Genomic DNA, 21,278 nt, shown 5'->3' on the forward strand with positions numbered 1-21,278 from the left:
AGTGACTCTGGGCAGCAAACAAGAATAAAATCAATCAAAAACCAAATTACAATCACAAGATAAGCATTTAAATACATACAGCAGCCGAGAAAATATTATAAACCACAGGTGTTAACATAAGCAGGAAACAGGGCCCTTCACACGCTTGGGACCCCAGGCCCGGGCACAGAACCAGGTCTTCAAGGCCTTCCAAAAGATTCAGTACAACATGCCAGCTGCAAAAGAGATTGTACACCCATGACAAAGTGTTTCTGTTTCGAGAAAAAAGGAAACCGTGTTAAAAAGCAAAAACAAGTTCCAGGTTAAAATAGCTAAATTAAGCACCACTTTTCATCACCACCCAATTAACCAGTCGGGTGAGATGCTGCTCTTTTAGCAAGACAGGCCAGTGAAACCTGTATATAAAATTGTTAGACACCAGCTGTGTTTGCACAATCACATTTAGCCCAGTGTGTTGATACATGTATGGATTGAGGATAAATTAATCACGTCAGGCAACACCCCAGCGTCATTTGGAGGGAGGTGACCTTTGGAAGCCAAGATTGATTGACTGAGAGAGTGAGTGCCATCAAGTCATTTTTGACTCCTAGCAACCACATAGATAGATTTTCTCCATGATGGAAGCCAAGAGCACTACAGGTAGTCCTCAACTTATGACCACAATTGGGTTCAGAACTTCTGTCACTAAGCCATACAGTCATTAAATGAGTCATGCCCTATTTTATGACATTTTTGCAGTGGTCTTTAAGTGAATCCAGCTTCCTCCATTGACTTTGCTTGTTGGAAGCCCCCTGGGAAGGTCACAAATGGCGGTCACATGACGCCGGGATGCTGCAACTGTCGTAAATGTTGGTTGCTAAGCGCCTGAATTTTGATCACGTGACCACGGGGATGCTGTGATGGTCATAAGTCACTTTTTTCAGCACCATCAGAACTTTGAATGGTTGTTAAACGAATGATTGTAAGTCAAGGGCTACCTGTACTAAAATTGGGGACAATCGGTAGCTTCGTGATCTGAAGTGGATGGGTGTACCGTGGCAAGATTCTTTTTCTTTCATCTGCTATTAGTTATGGTGGTGCCCTTTTTAAAACAATGTTATGGCTCACACCGCATTTGGGGTTGTTTTTACTGTCTCGTATTGGCATCAAACTATGCCCCCAACTTTCTGAATCGTGACAGGAGGGGTTTCCAGGGGCCAGGAGGCCTCATGCTGCTCAGAGGCTCTGTTGCCCACTTCTGTCCTGCCCTCCTGGGGATTAATTTGCTGCTGTATAACCCACGGTTCACTGCTTCTGAAGCCACAAAAGTGTGGCTTAGTTTACAACAACCTGGTATGGGATAGAGATATCCCCACTCCCAACTCCAAGAAAATAAGTTTGCATTTTTTATTCTCAACTGTTCCGGTCGTCCTTCTGCAGCTGCGGTCTGAAATGGCAAGTAAGGAGTAGCCTCACTGATTGATTGATTGATTGATTGACTGATTGTGTGCCATTAAATTGTTTTTGACTCCTAGCGACCACATAGATAGATTCTCTCCATGACAATCAGTCCCTAACCTGTTCTCTCAGGTCTCCCAAGGGTGCCCCCCTGGTCACTGTAACTGAGTCCATCCACCTTGGTGCTGGTCCTCCTCCTCTTCCCTTTCCTTCCACTTTCCCAGCAACAGAGCCTCCTCCAGAGAGCGGGGTCTTCACATCGTGTGTCCGAAGCAGGATAATCTGAGCCTGATCTTTTGTGCCTCAAGTGAGAACTCTTGGTTGATTTGTTCTGTGATCCATCGGTTTGCTTTCTTGGCTGCCCACAGTATTCTCAGGAGTCTTCTCCAACCCCAAAATTCATGAGCATCAACACGATATTCTTCCTATCCTGCTCCTTCAAAGTCCAACTTTCGCTTCCATAGAGTGTCACAAGGCAAGCCATGGCCTGCACAGTTCTGGTCTTTGTAGGGATAGGCTCATCGCGGCATTTGAATACCTCTCCCAAGGCCTTCATGGCTGCTCTACCGAGCATTAGTCTGTGGCATATTTCTTGACTGCTGGTTCCTTTGCTGTGGATGGTTGATCTCAAAAGGCAGAAGCTGTCCACCACTTCGAATCTTCATGGTCAATTGTAAGGCTGGTTGTTCTACCTGTTGTCATGTTAGATTAAAATCATACATTGTAGGAATGTGTTAGAAATGGTAAAAGGCAAACCTCTCCTCTCCCCACAACCACCCCCCCAACCAGCCCCTGATTAACACTTGCAGCCTCTGAGTACAGGGCCCTTCTAGCAAGGCAACTTGGCATTTTGATGGTCAAGGAATCCCAGAAAGGGGATTCTTGCTTTTATTGAAATGAGAAGTTAACCAGGCCTTGCTAACTAGGATGACTCCGTGGGCCATTCTTGCTTGAAACCAATGATCTTTCTCCTTGCAAGGAGTTAAAGGCACAGACCTGGAGGGCCTAGAGCAATCTGCAGATTGGCATCCTCAGCAGGGCCCTCTTTCTGATTCCTCTCCTGGGGCTCCAATGCCTTTCTCTCGCGCGCAGCTCTTTCTCCAGGTTGCAACGTCAGAGTTGCAGGCAGAGGGGGAATTACAGTGACACCAGTTCCAGGTTGCCAACCTTCCATTGCCCTCCCAGCTGCGCTTACAACAGATCTTAGTCTGCAGCAACGTGGTGAGCTTCTCTGCTGGGAAAGCCTCTCGTGGTGACTTTTGCATGGCAAACTGCCATTGGAGGCATAGCAGCAGGCCAGGATGCCACCTACCCTTCCCACTCTCTCCTGAGCTTGTAAAAGAATACTGCAGCAACAGGTTGTTGCACAGAAGTGCAACAATAGTGCAAAAATCAAGCCCTTTTTTTTGTGGCACAGAAAAGACAGAAGCAGCATCACCTGCTGTTGAAAGCAGAGGGTCACAAAGAGGTTGGCAACCCTCGTGTGTAACATGGAATGGCTGAGTGCAAACAATTGTGTCACATGGGGGAGGCAAGGCGGAGAAGTTTCCCCATAATTTCCCCAAAGAGCAGCCAAGAACCAGGCTAGCTAAGCCCTTGTAATTGACACAGATTAGGCCATTCGCACCTGCCTACAAATGCTAAGGGGAAAAGAGAACTTAATAGAAACTTACAGCTAGACATGAAATCCTGAGAGTAAATTATAAGTATAGGCCTAGTTAAATACAGGTAGTCCTCATTTAGTGACCATAATTGGGATCAGCAACTAGGTTGTTAAGTGAAGCAGTCGCTAAGTGAAACCACAACAGCTTATGATCTTACTTCAGCTTCCCTTGGTTTTACAGACCTGGGAAGGTTGTAAAGACAAGGATCGATCACAGTTACTTTTTCATCACTGTCGTAATTGCAAATGGTCACTGTATGAGGCAGTTGCTACTAAACGAGGACTACCTGTAGTTATAGTGATAAGATTTTACAAAATAAGTGGGCATCTTTAATTTTATTCATTTTTAAAGAATGGTTATGCTTTTAATAATAAATCCTCTCTGTTGTGTGTTGAATCATAACTGACCAGATCAACCCCGGACTCAGTAAAGACACAGTAAGCGCAGGAAAGTTGGTTTGTTTTCACATCTCCCCTCAGTAGCTGGGGGAGGTCTTTTACTCTATAAAACGAGGATGGTTTACCAAAAGGAATTGTGAAGGTGTTCAATATTTTATAAACCAGAATCTTATTCATTCATTCATCACATTCATATAGCCACCCATCTCACGGAAAGCGACTCTAGGTGGCACACAATAAAAAATAATCATAAAATCAAAATACTAAAACAAATCCAATTAAAAACATCAACAATATTATTAATAGCAAGACAATAGAGGAGACTGATGTTAAAAGCAATGCAGCTGTCCATCCATGTCTTATTCTTATTCCTCTTATTTTGGAATAATAATTTATTAAACTTGCATGCCACCCAACTCAACAACTCTGGGCGGCTCACTACAATCAAAGAAATTACAATCAAATCAATAAAAATAAAAGATAAAGATGGAAGATGGCAAGTGCAATGAAGCGAGGGGGTTCCCCATCCCTCACCAAAGGCCTTGCCAAAGCAGAGTGGGGGCCACCCAGATCTCGGGGGGAACCTCATTCCAGAGGGCAGGCGCTGCTACAGAGAAGGTGCGCTTCTGGGCTCCTGGCAGATGGCCTTGCTTAATCAAAGGAACCCAGAGTGTGCCAACCTGACAGATTGGATCGGCCGGGGAGATGCTCTGGGAGACAGGGGGTCCCTCCAGGAACCAGGCCCTCTGCCTTGTAGGGCTTTACAGGTAGTGACCAGCATCTTGAATCACACCTGGAAGCAACTGGCAACCACTGCAGCTCGCAAAGCAGAGGTGTTACGTGAGCACACTGAGGCTCCCTTCTGCTACGTTGTATCTGGTCATCCTTGGTCACCTCGATTGACCAGACTGTCGCCGGACAGAGTTCTGCTGGTCGCAACTCGCTTTCCATTCATCTCGATTCCTGGCTTTTCTTCTCCAGGTTCGGCCAAAGTTCTTGACGCCTTGATCTTCCCATCTCTTTGGAGGTCGGCCAATGGGTCTTTTTACTTCTCTTAGATACCATTTGGCAACGGCTGTTGTCCAACGGCCATCCGACACGTGCGCGACATGTCCTGCCCAGCGTAGCTTCCGTTTTTGATATTCGACATCATTTATTTCACTTTGGAATCTGGTCATCCTAATATTTACTTACTTACTTACTTACTTATTCTATCCCACCTTTATTATTTTTATAAATAACTCAAGGCGGGGAACATAGCTACTACTCCTTCCTCCTCCTATTTTCCCCACAACAACCCTGTGAGGTGGGTTGGGCTGAGAGAGAGGGACTGGCCCAAGGTCACCCAGCTGGCTTTCAGGCCTAACTATCCTATTGCTAAATCAAAGTTCTGAAGCTATTATTATGCCTTTGAGTCATTCTTGACTCTTGGCAATTATGTGGACAAGTCCCTGCAGTTTTCCTGGCAAGATTTTTTGGAAAGGGCTTGCCCTGGCCTTCTTCTTTCCGGGGCTGGGAGAGGGACTGGCCCAAAGACACCCAGCTGGCTTTGTGCCCAAGGCATTCCTAAGCTGCCCAGGGTTCCCCCTCACAGTCCCGATTTCTAGCCTGATGCCTCAACCACTACACCAAACTTACTCTCATATAAGATCTTTTAAAGCTGTCCTATTGCAATTGCCTATTTTCTATAGGCTCCATATCTACTCTATACTTTCCAAGTCTGTAACACTATAGCTCCATCGTTCTCTATTCCTAAGCTCTACATTTCTCTGGTCCTAATCGCCATATTGCAGAAGTCCCTCAAGGCCCGGCTATGTCATCAGGCCTGGGGGTCCCAAGGGACCAGTGAAATTTTAAGATAGCTCCAGTACTGTGGCTAATATTCACTCTCTCTTGTGCCTTGTGGTTTTATATTTTAATAATGACTATTTTATATTTTTAATTTTGTTGTTTATTCGTTCAGACTCTTCGTGACTTCATGGACCAGCCCACGCCAGAGCTTCCTGTCGGTCGTCAACACCCCCAGCTCCCCCAGGGACGAGTCCGTCACCTCTAGAATGTCATCCATCCACCTTGCCCTTGGTCGGCCCCTCTTCCTTTTGCCTTCCACTCTCCCTAGCATCAGCATCTTCTCCAGGGTGTCCTGTCTTCTCATTATGTGGCCAAAGTATTTCAGTTTTGCCTTTAATATCATTCCCTCCAGTGAGCAGTCTGGCTTTATTTCCTGGAGGATGGACGGGTTTGATCTTCTGGCAGTCCAAGGCACTCTCAGCATTTTCCTCCAACACCACAGTTCCAAAGCATCTATCTTCCTTATATTTTTAATAACGATTGTTTTTATATATTTATTGTTTTAATAACTGTTGTAAGCTGCTGAGAGTCAGTTTTTGTGAAATGGGCGGCCATATAAATTTGATAAATAAATAAATATTTCCCCATAGCATCCATCCATCCATCCATCCATCCATCCATCTATCTATCTCTATCATCTATCAATCTATCTTTTTTTTCACACTGAAGATGTTGCCTAGTCTGGCACTGAAATGTCTGCAAGAAAACAACAAGGCTCAGAGGACTCCACATCTCTCTTAATCAATCAATCAATCATCTATCATCCCATCCATCCATCCATCCATCCATCGATTTCCTACAGAGTTCAATATGTTTTTTATCTTTCTACTTTTTGTTTCTGCTCCATCAATGCCTTTACTTTTCCTTCCATGGCCAGCGGATGGAGCCCTCGCACCTTTTCAGTTTGTTTCCTGATGGGCTCCTTTCCTTTTAGCTCTCTGCTCCCTCCTCCAGGGTAGTGTCATGAGTAAGGATGGTGAGCAGGAGGGGGCCCCTATCCAGGGAGGAAAATGCATGCGCAGTTTAGAGGCTTTGAACTGTCCTTCAAAGAAACCCAGAACACAGACCCGCCTTGAGTTTTGGGGTTTATCTGTCTGGGTTTCCCACACTCCTTCATTTTGGTAGGATTTTCTGTCTACTTTAGCAGTTATTAAACACTAGAGACTAATTTCTTGTCTCAGTGTGGTTTTTTGCTTAAGTCAGGACAGGTAGAAGGGTTTAGTCCTTGCTCCAAGTTCTCCTTCAGCCAGGCTGTGGCTTTTCTGCTGTGCTTGTGGGCGTTGGCCGGGCTCCTCTGCGCTCCATTACCCACAGTGAAGGCGGTGATGGGAAAAGCCAGTGTTGCAACTGTGAGGCCTGTTTGATGTCTGCCAGAGAAGATGGTACAGTGGTACAGGAATGCTGATTTATGTTTGACAGTTTAAGATAATGCGGAATAGAGCGTGGTACTGTGAAAAGATAACAACGTTGAAATAAAATAGAGCCAGTAGAGATATGGGAAAGCGCGCAAGCATGCGCCTATAAGAAATATCTTGTCCAAAAGTAGACAGACAGATCATTAGCATGGTAAAAATCACGCCTTCCATTAGGTGATTTCCTGCCTTAAGGTGGAGATGATTCTTAGGAAGCAGAAAATACGGCTATATTAGGTAAAAACACAAATGTATGCATACCTGAGAGATACCTGAGACCGCTGCAGCAAAAATTATCCAGTTATTGCTTTTGGCTTGTAACCACTCCTTCTTGAAAAAGTATAAATTGCTTGATTTTTGAGAAGTTCAGGGTTCCTCTTTTGGGAGAGGAATCCCATTTCACTTGGTACCAAATAAAATGGAGAAAAGTTTTCTCGTGTCCAGAGTCTTATTGGATTGAGTTTTGGGCTTATATACTTTACCACATTTTGCGGCCAACAACAGTGGGTCTTGTAGGCGGACAGCCAGGTTAGTCTATGGTAGCAAAAAAATCCAGAGTTTGATCGCACCCTTTTGGATTAACAAATCTTATTAAAAGGCAGGATTTAACTGATAAGGCCCTTGCAATCTGTCTCACGTATCTGCAAACCCAACCTGTCTTCCCCTCCTTCCCTCCCCACAAACCCTATTTAAATCCTACATCAGTCTAAGCCAGTGTCAACCTTGGCAAGTTTAAGATGTGTGGACTCCAACTCCCAGAATTCCCCAGCCAGCCAAGCTGGCTGGGGAATTCTGGGAGTTGAAGTCCACACATCTTAAAGTGGCCAAGGCTGAGAAACACTGGTCTCAACGCTTCGTGCATCTGATCAGGTGAGTTGCGGCTTGCAAAAGCTAATGCCTTTTAATAAAATTTGCTGGTCAGAAAATGTACTACCAGATGTTTTGCCACAGCAGAACTTCGTTTCTTTTTACCTGGTGGCCTGCCTTCGCATGTATCGGCATGCTGCAGCGCCTGTATTTCCAACACCTGTGGCTGCGTAGCTTCAAGGCAGACATTTGGTCTTCTCCCCTACACACACACACACACACACACACATTGGAAAACACAGTTTACTTGGCCGCTGTGTTGTCCTGACACTGGAAGAGAGTTGAAAGGGGGGGGAAGGCAGGCGTGGAGGGGCCTGCAGTCCACCAGGGGACGTTGTTTCACTGGGCAGGTGCTCAGACCGAGAAGGGATGGCACAAGGTGAAAGTGCTTGCTGGAGGGTACCCAGAATGTCGCTTCCCAGTCACATCTGCCAGGCATGTTGTGGATTGTTGCCAAAGTCAGGAGCACAACACCGATAAGAACCATGTTGGTTGATTACAGTAATCATTGGGTGCCCCCCTTTACAAGAGGGACCCCAAGCAATGGAGGAGCAAAGATTTTTATAGAAGTTGAGGTGGGAAATCCTCAGGATCTGATTGGCTGGCCGGTTTGGGGAAGCAAGGCCGGTCCTTGTCAATGTGCCTGGGGGGGGCAGGGGCAGGGAGTCCATCCTTAGGCAAAAGGGGCCTTTCAGGAGGGCCACAGAGACAGGAGGTCCATTGTGAAGGAGATGGAATGTTGGGACAATGGGGGCGTGTCCTGGATGGAGGATGGAATGTTGGGGGTTCTCAGCTTGCTACTTTGTTGCCACTCCCTTCTGGGGGCTGGGCTTGAGCTGGGGAGGGGGCTGCTCCTTGGCTTGATGGGACTGCAGGGGGGCTTTGTCAGGGGCAGGGAGGGTCAGTTTGGGCCTGGTGGGATTAGGCAAAGACTGGGGGGGGGGAGCGGAGAGGGCAGTCTCCATTTTGTTTTAGGCTGACCATATTTCCTTGAGACAAAAACGGGACATTGGGATGGCAAAACGGGACGGGGTTAAACTTATGTAATATTCCGTATTCATGAAAAAGTAAGACGATAAAAAGAGTTTTAAAGATCCATTTGCTGGTCCTTAAACAGATTACTGTTTATATAAAAAGATCTTTGTTTTCATTAAAATGAAAAAGTTTTATTACATGAACGTATTGAGCTAACAATTATTCTCCCGTGACAGAACTCATACAGAAATTCAGGTAGATGTAGAGGGGGATCGCACCAAGAATATTTATCCGATGAAGCAATCTTACGCAGCAAATTTCGGTCTTTCCATACCTTATCATAAAACTTCTCACACTCCATGACACAGTTTTGTTTTACAACTAGCATCGCCCTCATTGTCTCAGCCCTTAATCTAGATTTGCACTTTGACCTCATGCTGCTCATAACAGAAAATATCCTCTTGACAGGTGCCGTACTTCCTGGAAGACAAAGAATGAACTCCACAATATTGCAGAAGTCTTGAAAGTCTAGGCGTTTTTCACTCATTTCTGAAAAAATCTGTACCCATCTATCTGATACAGAAATGTTTTCTTTATTCCATGTATCCAACTGCCTCACAATTGTAGATTTTACAAGGGTCCACTGATCAAATGCACGGGTTTCTTCTGTGTGAGTGTGATGAGGTCCTGGTTCAGGCTGTCCTGTATTTCTTTCCATTCAGGTGTCTGTCATGTTCATCATTTCAATGTTCGGTTAACATCATAATGTTTCTCATGTCAAACCTGTCAAACCTCTAATCCGTGTATTACATGCTTGCACGTTTGCGGGTATTTTCCATTTCTGCTGTGTTCTTTATCTTGCTACTTCGGAATGTATGTTTGGGTTAGTAACTCCTTTCAAGGTTATTTTCCCAGGCGCATGTAACGCTTGCTAGCACCTGGGGGGGGGGGTTGCTAACGAGCATTGGGGGCGGGACCGGTTCGGACGCAAGGCTTTTAAGTTTGTATTTGCCGCGCTTTTGCTCATTCTCAGCTTTCTCGGTATTTGCATACTATTCCTTTAATAAATCAGTTATCTTTAAGCCCGGGCTTGTGAGACTGAGTATTTGGGATTAGGCAACCATTACAGCGTCTTCCTTAGCACCACCCACTTGAACTTTTCAGTGTTTCCCACACTGCACTTCCACTTGTTGGTATATTCCAAGCTAGTTTCCTAGAAATTCTCGACTACCTCAAAAAACTTAGCCTCAGTAATTTCTCCTGAATCTACTAACATTTTCAGTTGTGTTTTGACATCAACACTTCACTTTTTCTGGACTCTAAATTGTTTACGAGATTTTCAATGTTTACAGCCATTTCTGTAGCTGAAATATTACTTCTTTCAATCAAACTAATGTATGTTTGGAACATAGGCACTCGATCTCTTGCAAATGACAACCACGGTTTCAAACAGGGGTCTTCAAACCATTTTTGCAATATAACGGCATTTTTCTTGAGAAAGAAAATAAGAAGTAAGCCCATCAAACATGCTTAAAATTCTGTCAATTGATGGACCCAAGGACAAAAATCTTGTATTTCCATGCTCTAACAATTTAGTGTAATTGTGTCCTGCAAAGTCACAAAGGTTTTTCAGTTCTTCAACTCTAACTGTGTATATATGGAAGTATTTGTATACTTGCACTGCAAAACATTCAATATCAATTGGTAAACAGTCAACAGCACACTGGAGACAATTGTGCATAATATGTGCCCCACAACCAATACCGATAATTGGCCTCTTCAGTTCAGTTTCAAGTTTTCGCCACACATTATTTTTGCCCAGTCTTTTGCAACCACCAAAATTGGTGTTCGTCTTACCTGCACAGAGAGCAACAATTTTGTTTTGTAAAGCAAATTTGTCAATTACTTCCTTCAACATAGCATGCTGTAGGTCGGCTGTTTCACCAGGTAAAGAAACAAAGCCTATAATTTTGTCTTGAACACCACAATTTGGCAAAAAGTACCGCACAACAACTGGAAAAAGTTTGATGTCGTTTTTGTTTGATGCATCTAAACTGACTGTAATGCTTTTTGTTTTCTTCAAATCCTCTATTACTTTGCCCAATAGGTATGGGAATAAAACATCAGTAATTATTGCTTCTGATTTGGTACATGCTGAGGAAAATTTTGGTTCATAAATTTTCTTTGCCAGTGTCGACAAGCGATCATTCGCAAGAAAATTTTGGTCATGACGCACGGTATGATACGCAAAAATGGAAGCCAGAATATTTTCAGCATCCTTATGATTCTGGCTACGTAGATGTTGGTTGATATCACTTCTACCTCCACCAGCAGTGGAACAATGGCTATTATGATGTTGGCATACCACTTTTGTTCCATCACTGCACATTTGTCTAGTTTAATAAATTTGAATTCCTTCTGGAGATCGTCATTAAAATTGCAGTTTCGCCTCTTCGTCTTTGGCATTGCAAGGGTAGACTTCAAGCTATAAAAAATACGAAGTTTAAGCTATAGACTTTAAGGTATAAAAAATAAGACTTAAAAATATGAAGTTTAAAACAGCAGTGCATTACTTCCTCTGTGACAGAACCCATCTGTGGAACAGAATTAGTTTAGTGCCCCTCCAGAGCATCCCTACTGATGTTGTCCACCATCCCATGTTGCTTTTTGACCCTTTGCACAGCTGGCTAAGGCAAGGGCACAACAAAATGGCAGCCATAATTAACGGACTCAGCTTCCCAAGCTGCACCTGGGCTCCTCAATGTCATATGGACACAGAGGGGCACTGCCAATCTCAAGTGTGCACAGCCACTAAGTAGAGAACCCACATGGGCTAATGGTGTTGGACTGGTACCACACAGACCTAGACGCTAGCACACCCTCAGCCTAGGTGACTTTGGGCCAGTTGCCACCTCTCTGCCCATCCTACCTCGTACAGTGGTTGTTGTGGGGAAAAATGGAAGGAGGGAACCCTTTGTGCCCCCCCTTGAACTCCTATACAAAAGGCAGGAAATAAATTGAACATTAATGAATGAAATGAATGAAACCACAGCCCCTCCAAGAACCTGTGCTGGCCTGATCCCCAATATATAACATCTAAGTATATGAAGCAGAGTGGTCTGCGGAGTGCATGTGCGTGTCAAACAAGGTCAAGATGGTAGCCGGAACTATGCAATTGAAGCCCCACCCTTCTGTTGTGGCCACCATCTTGACTTTGTCGACCTCCACAGACACCCTTCTGTGAAGACTAGTTGCTTGCAGATTGTGGCGGGGTTCACTTTTGCACACTCTTTTTGGCAGGGCCACCCGATAACTCCTGTGTACTTTCTTAGGATGTAGTAAATAAAACTTTCCTTAAAAAAACAGACCCTTGTCCTCCATTCTAGACATGCATTTTACCACTGTTCAAGTTAATTAAAATGGTTTCAGGTGTTCTGCTCAAACTTCACACCAGAAACGGAGATTCAGGCACATCCTCCTCTGTCCTCTTCTGCTTCCATAAATATTTGGCCTGTTCAACTGTGTCCCGGTGTCGTGAATTTATCTGCTGGCCCTCCAGGTCCTCAGATGCAGTCAATGGAGAGCAACAGGCACACAAAGTTGCATCAAAAGTTGGATTGTCCAGCCTTTTCCAACCTGGCCCTTTCCAAATACGGTGGCCTGCAACTCTTTAAATTCCAAGATAGCAGGGCCAACGTGGAGGTGCAATTGGAATGCATTTCCAGGTTGGAGCAAACTGTCTGAAAGGCTGTACAATAACTGGGATTCCAAGGGCAAAATGTGATTGGAAGCGGGCGTGTAGCGACTAATGGAAATTCCTTAAATAAAATGAGTCTTTACCTAGGATTGAGGGGGACAGCTGTGCAAGTCCAGGAAAAGAGCTGCTGTATGTCCCCAGTGGGTACTGATGTGCATATCATGCTCCAAATCACATTTTACTCTCTGGTTCAGATGGTTGCATAGCGCTGCTAGTAATTTCAAAGGTTTATCTGATGGCCCCATGCAAACAGAGCATTATTGGTCCAAAGCAGTGTTTCCCAACTGCAGCAACTTTAAGATGGGTGGACTTCAACTCCCCAAATTCCCCAGCCAGCATCTTAAAGTTCCCAAGATTGAGAAACACTGGTTTAGAGGGATACCTCGTGGGCTTCACTGATGCAGGGACATGCCCAGAGTGATTCATAAAACCCAGATAAAACTATTTTTCTCTTTACACTGTTGGATTTTCTTTAAGTATGCCAGCTTGCAACTCATTCTCAAAGCATAGCGAAGACCGGCTTGCTTTCTGCTATGTGGAATTGGTGGGTCAAAGAAAATCCTCTGAAATGGACTCTTACTCTTGAGAAGGCAACTTTCCGTGTAAGCAAGTGTCTTTACCACTACAGATTTTCTCCTGTGTTCTGGAAAAACAGGATAGTCACAGATTGCTGCTGTTTGCACAGTGTTGCAAGCTGCACCCTTATTGTTTCAACATAAGCCCGGGAAACCACTTGTGTTTTTCTCTTCAGAGGAAAGAATGGTCTCAGAAGTGGGAGATGTGTTCATCTTTTTAAAAAAGTTATTCCTGCCCATTAACTTGAGATAAACAATAAACTTGGGGGGGGGGGAAGGAAGCCTCATTTAAAGGGGAAAATGGCTCCTAAGGAATGTGAAATAGCTTTGCTTAGGTCATACTGTGTCATGGTTTGAAGATCTGAAGTGTTGGCTGTGCGGTGGCCAGACAAAGAGTCCCCACAGCACTCAATAAATCACCTGGACAGAAGGAGGAGAGTATACAGGCATTTATTGCAATAAACAGGAGCCACTCCTCCCTTTAAGCAGCTCAGCTCGACACTTCAACAACTCTTATTTTCATACATCCCTGCCCGGACCGGTACAGCCCTCCTTGTTCCCCATTGGCTTAGGTACTATGAGGTTACAATCTGTCCGTCTGCCTTCTACATCTTTCCTGGTTCTTCCCCTTTCATACGTGTACATACATTGCACATGTATGACAATGAGTACATTAGATATGCAAGGTGTGTGAGATAATATTCATAAAGCAATTAAGCATGCACAGGATATTCTATGGCTTGTCCTTTAAACGACCTCAGAACTTCTTAAGCATCTTTTACTAAAAACCACAAAGCATCTGCTACATATATTCTATAGGTAAAGGTGAAGGTTTCCCTTGACATTAAGTCTAGTCGTGTCCTGCTCTAGGGGGCGGTGCTCATCTCCGTTTCAAAGCCGAAGAGCCGGCGTTTGTCCGAAGACACTTCCTCCGTGGTCACGTGGCTGGCATGACTAAATGGAACGCCGTTACCTGCCTGCCAAAGCGGTGCCTATTAATCTACTCACATTTGCATGTTTTCGAACTGCTAGGTTGGCAGGAGCTGGGACTAGCAATGGGAGCTCACCCTGTCACGCAGATTCGAACCGCCGACCTTCCGATCGGCAAGCTCAGCAGCTCAGCGGCTCAACCTGCAGCACCATCGCTATATTCTACAGCTTGTGCTAAAACCACAAAGCACCTCTTAGCTAGCCAGCACCATTAGTAATTTCCCACCCAGGCATCAAGCTTGTCTAAGTTCTAAAGATAAGACTGCATAATGGTCCCGCCCTCCCGTCTATGTTTTCTGCGGTGTAGGTTCTCAAGTTTTCAGCTGATGATTCATAACTTCAGAGATGCTTGACCAATTTTAAAAGTTTCCCTTCCTGCAATCCCTCCTTTTTATTTTTATGCTGAAACTTTTAATTATATTTTGATACCATCAAATCAATCAGATCATTGTGTCCCCTTTCCTTAGATGACTTATCGTCTTTGATATTTTCTACCTTAGTAATCATTAGCTTGGTATTAGTGACTGGAACTGCCTCCATTCTCATATTCTTTAAGGAACTCATGACTACTTGCTTAACTATTGGTATTATGCATGGGATAAACGTCAATCCTGCAATTCCACATATTAGTAAAAACAACATCTGTTTTACCCAAGCAGTTCCAGGGAGCCAGGACCACCACCGTCCTGATTCCAACATCCTTTGCCTCATTTGGGAGGCCTTTTCTTGTAGCTCCCTAGCGGCCTCCCTCACAGGTCCTGAAGGGTTCGTATAAAAACAACATTCTTCCCCTAAGAACAAACACAATCCCCCTTTTTCAGCTGTCAATAAATCCAACCCTCTCCTGCTTTGGAGCACTACCGCAGCTGAAGAATCAGTTTGGTACTTGTATGAAGCTTTTAGCAATCTCCCCCAAGCTTTCTTGTAATTCTTGAGATAACTGCTTGAAAGGAACGAGGGAAGTAGATAATCCTCCCACTCCAGTGCCGATGCCAGTTAGTATTCTAGAGTTGGAAGACTCTGATTACCTGGTACCACTCCAACCTGCAGAGTTAAATACACCAGAGTGCAAGTTCCTGTCCAGTTAGAGGGCAAACATATATAAGCTGTCTGACCACATAAGAAAAACACGCCTCCTGTTTCTAGGCAGACACCCAATTCTAGAGAGAATATATGCCGGAAATCTTTCTTTCCCTGCTCTTTAGCCGGCTCATTACTCCATAGACCCAACGTCCCAGCTAAGAACATACCGGTCAGCGGCTGAAGAGGAGGCCTGGATTGTTCTCTAGCCACCTCCAACACCAGAGTGGTCTTAATGTCAACATAGTAACTGGAGGTGTTATTACTACCATCAGGTATAGGAAGACAGTCCTCCCCTTTCGCATTAGTTTTCCACCAAGGGGGAAACCGAGGTCCCATGTTGGAGGGCTTGTCTTTACACAACTTAGAGCTTTTATAGCTGTTACTCCTGTTTGTATTCTTCTCTATTCCCACTTCCGGGCCTGAGGAGAAGAAGACCTTATTTGTATATTTTCCATTAGCAACAGGAGAAATATCATAATTTATCTGATGTTCCTCATGTTGGTCCTTGAGCTTGATAGTTACTATCATGTCACAAAGGTGTGGATTCACCTCTCCCACCTTCGTAAGATTTCCCACTGAAGTTCCAGTTCGTTTGACGCATAATGGAACGGTTCCCAGGAGTGGCACATTTATTGCAACTGGCCCTATGATTGGCAATTGGGTCAGATGCAATTTCAACAGCTTTTGATACAAATCTGAATATAATTTGGAAGCTGCATCTGCCCCCGCAGTAGGATAATCTCCCAAAAGAGTTTCCGCCCTTTCCTTAAAAATCTTTCCTACATGCTTTCGGAGGGTTAGGTTGGCGGAAGTTGCAAACCATTGTTCCGGGGTCACTGGAATTGCCTGATAGGCTGAGGAGGACATAGAAGGACATAACCAGCAGTCCTGTGCCAGAACAGGTTGACTTGTATTGAGTAAATTCTGTGCTAAACTCAAAGTCCTCAACAAATGACTAGCATCTATCAACTGCCGCACAGGCGCCACTTTAATTGCCCTCTTGGATCTGTGTGACCCACAGTCTGAACAAGGGTTCTTCCTCAATAGGAATCTTCCCTTCCACCCAACGAGGAGATTCGCGTTACACTTCCCTCTACTTCCCTCATATCTACAACACTTTTGATGTATCAGCCTCAGTATGAATTGAGGTTGTTGATGTTTACATCTTCCCATCATAATACCATTAGTAGCTTCCTCACAGTAGAATTCTATATCTCTTTCGAAGGGACAAGTTTGTAAGCATTCCCTTCTTATGGTACCCCAAATTTGTCCTGATATAATCTCACTGGTACAATTTAAAAACTTCAACACATACTTCCCTTTTCTACCTGAAATTATACAATCACACTTACCCCCATATAAGTTCCTCAAGGGCACTTCAGTTTCCTGGTTCTGTACACAAACAGCTTTCAGTCCACTTACCAAGGAACACAGCATAACAAAAATCAGCTTCAGAGTCATGTCGGATACAGAGACACACAGGGCAGCAATCTACACACCAAAAACAGCAAATACAACCATGCTAGCAATTGCAGAGTATGCCCATCAGGTTCTTCTTTTTAACCTCAGTTTCAGTTCTTCAACAGGATGGACTTCCCATACAGGTCCAGTCTCTGGTCTTGGGGCTAGTTTCACTCGAGTGTAATGAATCCAACCCTTCTCTGCCGTCCGAATCACTGATTCGGTGACCAACAAGACTTGGAATGGCCCTTCCCAGACAGGTTGCAGAGATTCCTCCTTCCAACTTTGAACCAGCACCTACTGTCCTGGCTTGATTCGATGAACGGGGAATTCCAAAGGAGGAGTCTGGGCCAATAAGGCTTCCTGCCGGAGAGAACACAAATTTGACAGTACTTGCTCCACATACTTTCTTATCCACCCATCAGTCAGTTCGGGCACAGAGGATAGTTTTTGAGGGACTGAAGGCAACGGTAGTCCATAAATTAGTTCATAGGGGGACAGCCCTGTGTCTCTCCTTGGTCAGGTCCTCATTCTAAAAAGGGCTAATGGTAAGACCTTAGTCCAAGGCATCCTGGTTCCCAGTATCAACTTCTTTAGCTGCTGTTTGAGGGTCTGATTGGCCGGCTCAACTTTTCCTGAACTCTGAGGATGCCAAGAGGTATGGTGATTCCATCTTAGTCCTAAAGCATCCATAATTATAGTCAGGGTTTTTCCCGTAAAATGTGTCCCCCTATCACTATCAAAGGCTTCTATTAATCCATACCTAGGAATGACGTTTTCCAATACTATTTTAGCTACCATATTAGCTGTGGCAGTTGCTACGGGGAAGGCTTCCACCCATCCGGTCAAATGGTCTATCAACACCAGCACATACTTTAATCTCCCTACTTTTGGTAATTCTGTGAAGTCCACCTGAACATATTGGAATGGTCTAATTGCTAAAGGTCTTCCTCCAATTACTTTCGAAACACTGCAACTATGATTGATCTTGCAAATCAGACACCCATCTGTAATGGCCTGTGCCATTCCATAGATTCCACTTGCTACATAGGTTTTTAGAAGAGTATCCACCAAAGCTCTAGCTCCCCAATGACTGCTCTCATGCAATTTTTCCAACACCTTTCTTGCCATCCCTTTTGGTAACCATAACCGACCATCGGGCAAAATCCAATTTCCTATCTCATTTTCCTTAGCTCCCATTTCCCTTATCTTATTAAGTTCTTCCTTTGAATAGCGCAGTTTTTCTGTGTATATTGATTCTCTCAAAGGGATTAGAGCCATTAAGTTTAAGTCCTCCTCAGGTCCTTCCACTGCCGCTCTCTTTGCTTCCTCATCTGCCAGGCTATTTCCAATTACTTCGAAATGATTACCCCTTTGATGTCCTTTCACACATATGACAGCTAGCTTCATGGGGAGCCAGATATTCCTGAACACTTGTTCCACTATTTTCTCGTGAGCTAAGCTTTTTCCTCTACTACTAATTACCCCTCTTTCCTTCCAGATTTTCCCAAAACTGTGAATCAAACCAAAGGCATACTTGGAGTTGGTATATATGTTTACTATTTGTCCTTCGTAAAGCTCTAGGGCTTTGGCTAAGCCCAAAGTTCACAAGCTTGCGTGGGCCAACTAGAAGGCAATTTTCCCTTTTGCTTTAATAAGCAACTTTCTATTCTTGCATATCCGCTCAATCTACTCCCCTTCACTACTCTGGAGGAGCCATCAATGAATACCTTGCTTCCATCTTTGAACAGCTCATCCTCAACATCTTCTCTGAGTTTAGTCTCTAGATCTACTACCTCAGTACAGTCATGCTCTACCTCCAAGTCTTTTTCGTGATCTTCAAAATATTCCGCTGGATTGACCTGGTTTCCTACCGTAAGTATTAGATCGGGTTGATCTAACAAAATGGACTCAGATTTTAACAGTCTGGAGTCTGCTAAGCACCTATGGGCTTTACTGCTTAATAAGGTTCGGACCCGATGAGGAGTGGTCACTACCAAATCTCCCCCAAAAGTTAGTTTCCTGGCTTGTTCTACTAACAAGGCGGTGGCAGCACAAGCCTGGATGCACCGAGGCCATCCTTGCACCACTGGATCTAATATTTTCGATAAATATGCCACCAGCTTCTCAACCCCTGCCCATTTCTGTGTGAGTACCCCAAAGGCTGGTCCCCTGTTAGTGAATACCCAGAGGTGGAAAGGCTTCTTCAAGGAGGGTAGAGTCAAAACAGGAGCCCATTTTAAGGCTTCCTTTAACGCCTGAAAAGCCTTTTTCTCCTCAGGGGTCCTCACTAAGCGTTTGGGCTGGTCGGAGAGCAATTTTTCATGTAATATTTTAGCCTTCGTGGAATAGTTCTCAATCCACAATCCACAATATCCCGTCATTCCCAAGAACCCTCTCAACCCTCTCTTGGTGGTAGGCAAGGCCCATTCAGTAATGGCCTGAGTCCTCTTAGGATCTACCTGTCTTCCTCCTCCTAAATACTTTACGCTCCTTTCTCCCAATTGTGCTTTCTTTTCCGACACTCCCAAGCCCTTCTCGGCTAAATAATTAAGCAGTCCGTGGTAGTCTTCTCTACCATAGGCTTCTTTTCTCCTGCTATCAGTAAATCATCCACATACTGTATTAGGCACACCCCTTTGTCAGGTTCACACCCCTCCAATACCCCTTCCAGTACTTGACCAAAAAGATTCAGGGACTCAGTATACCCTTGGGGTAATATTGTCCACCTCAACTGCTGCTTCCTCCCTGTATCAGGGCCTTCCCACTCAAATGCGAACAGGTTCCTACTGTCTGCATCCAACGGGCACGGCCAAAAAGCATCCTTCAAATTTAAGACAGTATAATACTGGCTCTCGGGAGGAATGCATCCCAGAATAGTATAGGGATTAGGGACCATGGGATGTTTAGCCAATACAATTTTATTCACTTCTCTCAAATCTTGCACCAAACGATATGAGCCATCTGGCTTTAACACGGGTAAAATTGGAGTGTTATATGGTGACACAGGGTTCCAATAACCCATCTTTTAATAGTTCTTGTATCACTGGTTTAATTCCCTTTCTTCCCTCTAAGGAGATTCCATATTGCCTCACCTTATCAACTTCCCCTGGGCTTTTCAATTATATCTGCAGAGGAGTCATCTGTATTCCCCCTCTATTTCCTGTCTTAGCCCAAACTTCAGGATTTATTTTCTTCGCCCCTTCTTCACTCATTTCCATCATCTTAACAACTATTTGTTCTTCCTCTGCCAGTATAGAAATTCCTTGTTTATGTATCAGATCCCTCCCTAACAACTTACAACTTCCTGGTATATACACGAAATCCACCCATTCCCATCGATCCTTAGGTTCCCCTTTAACCTTGGTCAGTTCGAAAATGGGTGCTTCCACTAGATTCCACCCATTCCCCACCCCTTGCGCTCTTATCTTTCCTGGTCCAATTTCATTCCTTTTGGGATGAAGTTCAGGGTGGATTGAGTGGCTCCAGAGTCCACCAAAAAATCTACCACAATTTCAGATGGTCCCACTTTCAGTTTTATCAAGGGCTCCTGGAAAGGGGGTCCAGAAAACAGGCAAGTCCCCTGACACCCCTAATCTTCGAAGCTCATGAGTCCCACTAGCTCTTCTTGTCTTTGTCATTGAGGACACTCTCGTTTCCAGTGGCCCTCCTGCTCACAGATGGCACATTGGTCCCTCCGTAAAAGAGGGATATCTTGGGACCCTATCTTCTGTTCTCCTTCCCTGCCCCTTCCTGGTCCTTTTCCCACAAAGACTCTTCTTCTGCCTCTTCCTCTTTTCATCCCTATCCCTCTGACTTTGAGTATTTTGCAACACTTGTGCCATTACCTTGACTTGCCTTTTTTCTTTCTTCTTCTCTGTTTCTTCCTCCCTCTTACTGTATACTTTCTGTGCCTCCCTCAATAATTCTTCCATCGTCCTGTTTTCCCAATCATCCAGTTTGTGAAGCTTCTTTCCTATGTCCTCACATGCCCTTCCCACAAATTGAAATTTTAAAAGCTGTTGGTGTGCCAAATTGTCGGGATCCAGGCTACCATACTTTTGTAACTGCTCTTTCAATCTCCCTATCCAGGCTGTAGGACTCTCGTCCTTCCCTTGCTCTAGGTCCAAAGCCTTTTTTATATTTAAAGATTGAGGTACTGCTTTGCGGATACCTTTTAGTATATAGTCCTTATAATTTTGGGCTCGATCCAATTGGACTTGATTATTTGGGTTCCAATTAGGATCATCTTCGGGGAGTACAAGATCAATGTTAACTCCCCCATTGTGATCCATCCTCCAGTGTTCCCTTGCTGCCCGAAAAATCATCTCCCTTTCTTCTACTGAAAACAAAATTTTTAGAATAGATTGCATTTCTTTCCATGAATAATCAGAGGAACCCAAAAACAGTTCCAGTTGTTTCCCTACTTCCCATGGGTCCTCTATCAAAGAAGGTGATTCCTTCTTAAAGTTTCTAATATCCGTTGTACTTAATGGAACTTCCACCATCTCTGGCTGTGTAAATCTTTGGCCAATAGGTGAAAAAGTCCCTCCTTGACAGCAACTTTCCATCTTCTTTCTCAACTCTTCATTATCCCCTATCAAATTTCTGGTTTCCTTTGGAATTCCACTATCCTTTTCAGACCGGGGTTCCGTTGGAGGAGCCATCGCCACTACGTTGTAGGCCGGCAACTCATCCAAGGGGTCCCATGCGGGCATTTCATGATGCAGTGGGTTTGCGTTCCTAACCAAATTGCAGCATATCTAGATTCTTCGCTTCCTGCCTTATTCTCATTTATCGTAACGTTT

The sequence above is a fragment of the Candoia aspera genome, chromosome 2 (assembly GCF_035149785.1).
Source record: "Candoia aspera isolate rCanAsp1 chromosome 2, rCanAsp1.hap2, whole genome shotgun sequence".
NCBI lineage: Eukaryota > Metazoa > Chordata > Lepidosauria > Squamata > Boidae > Candoia > Candoia aspera.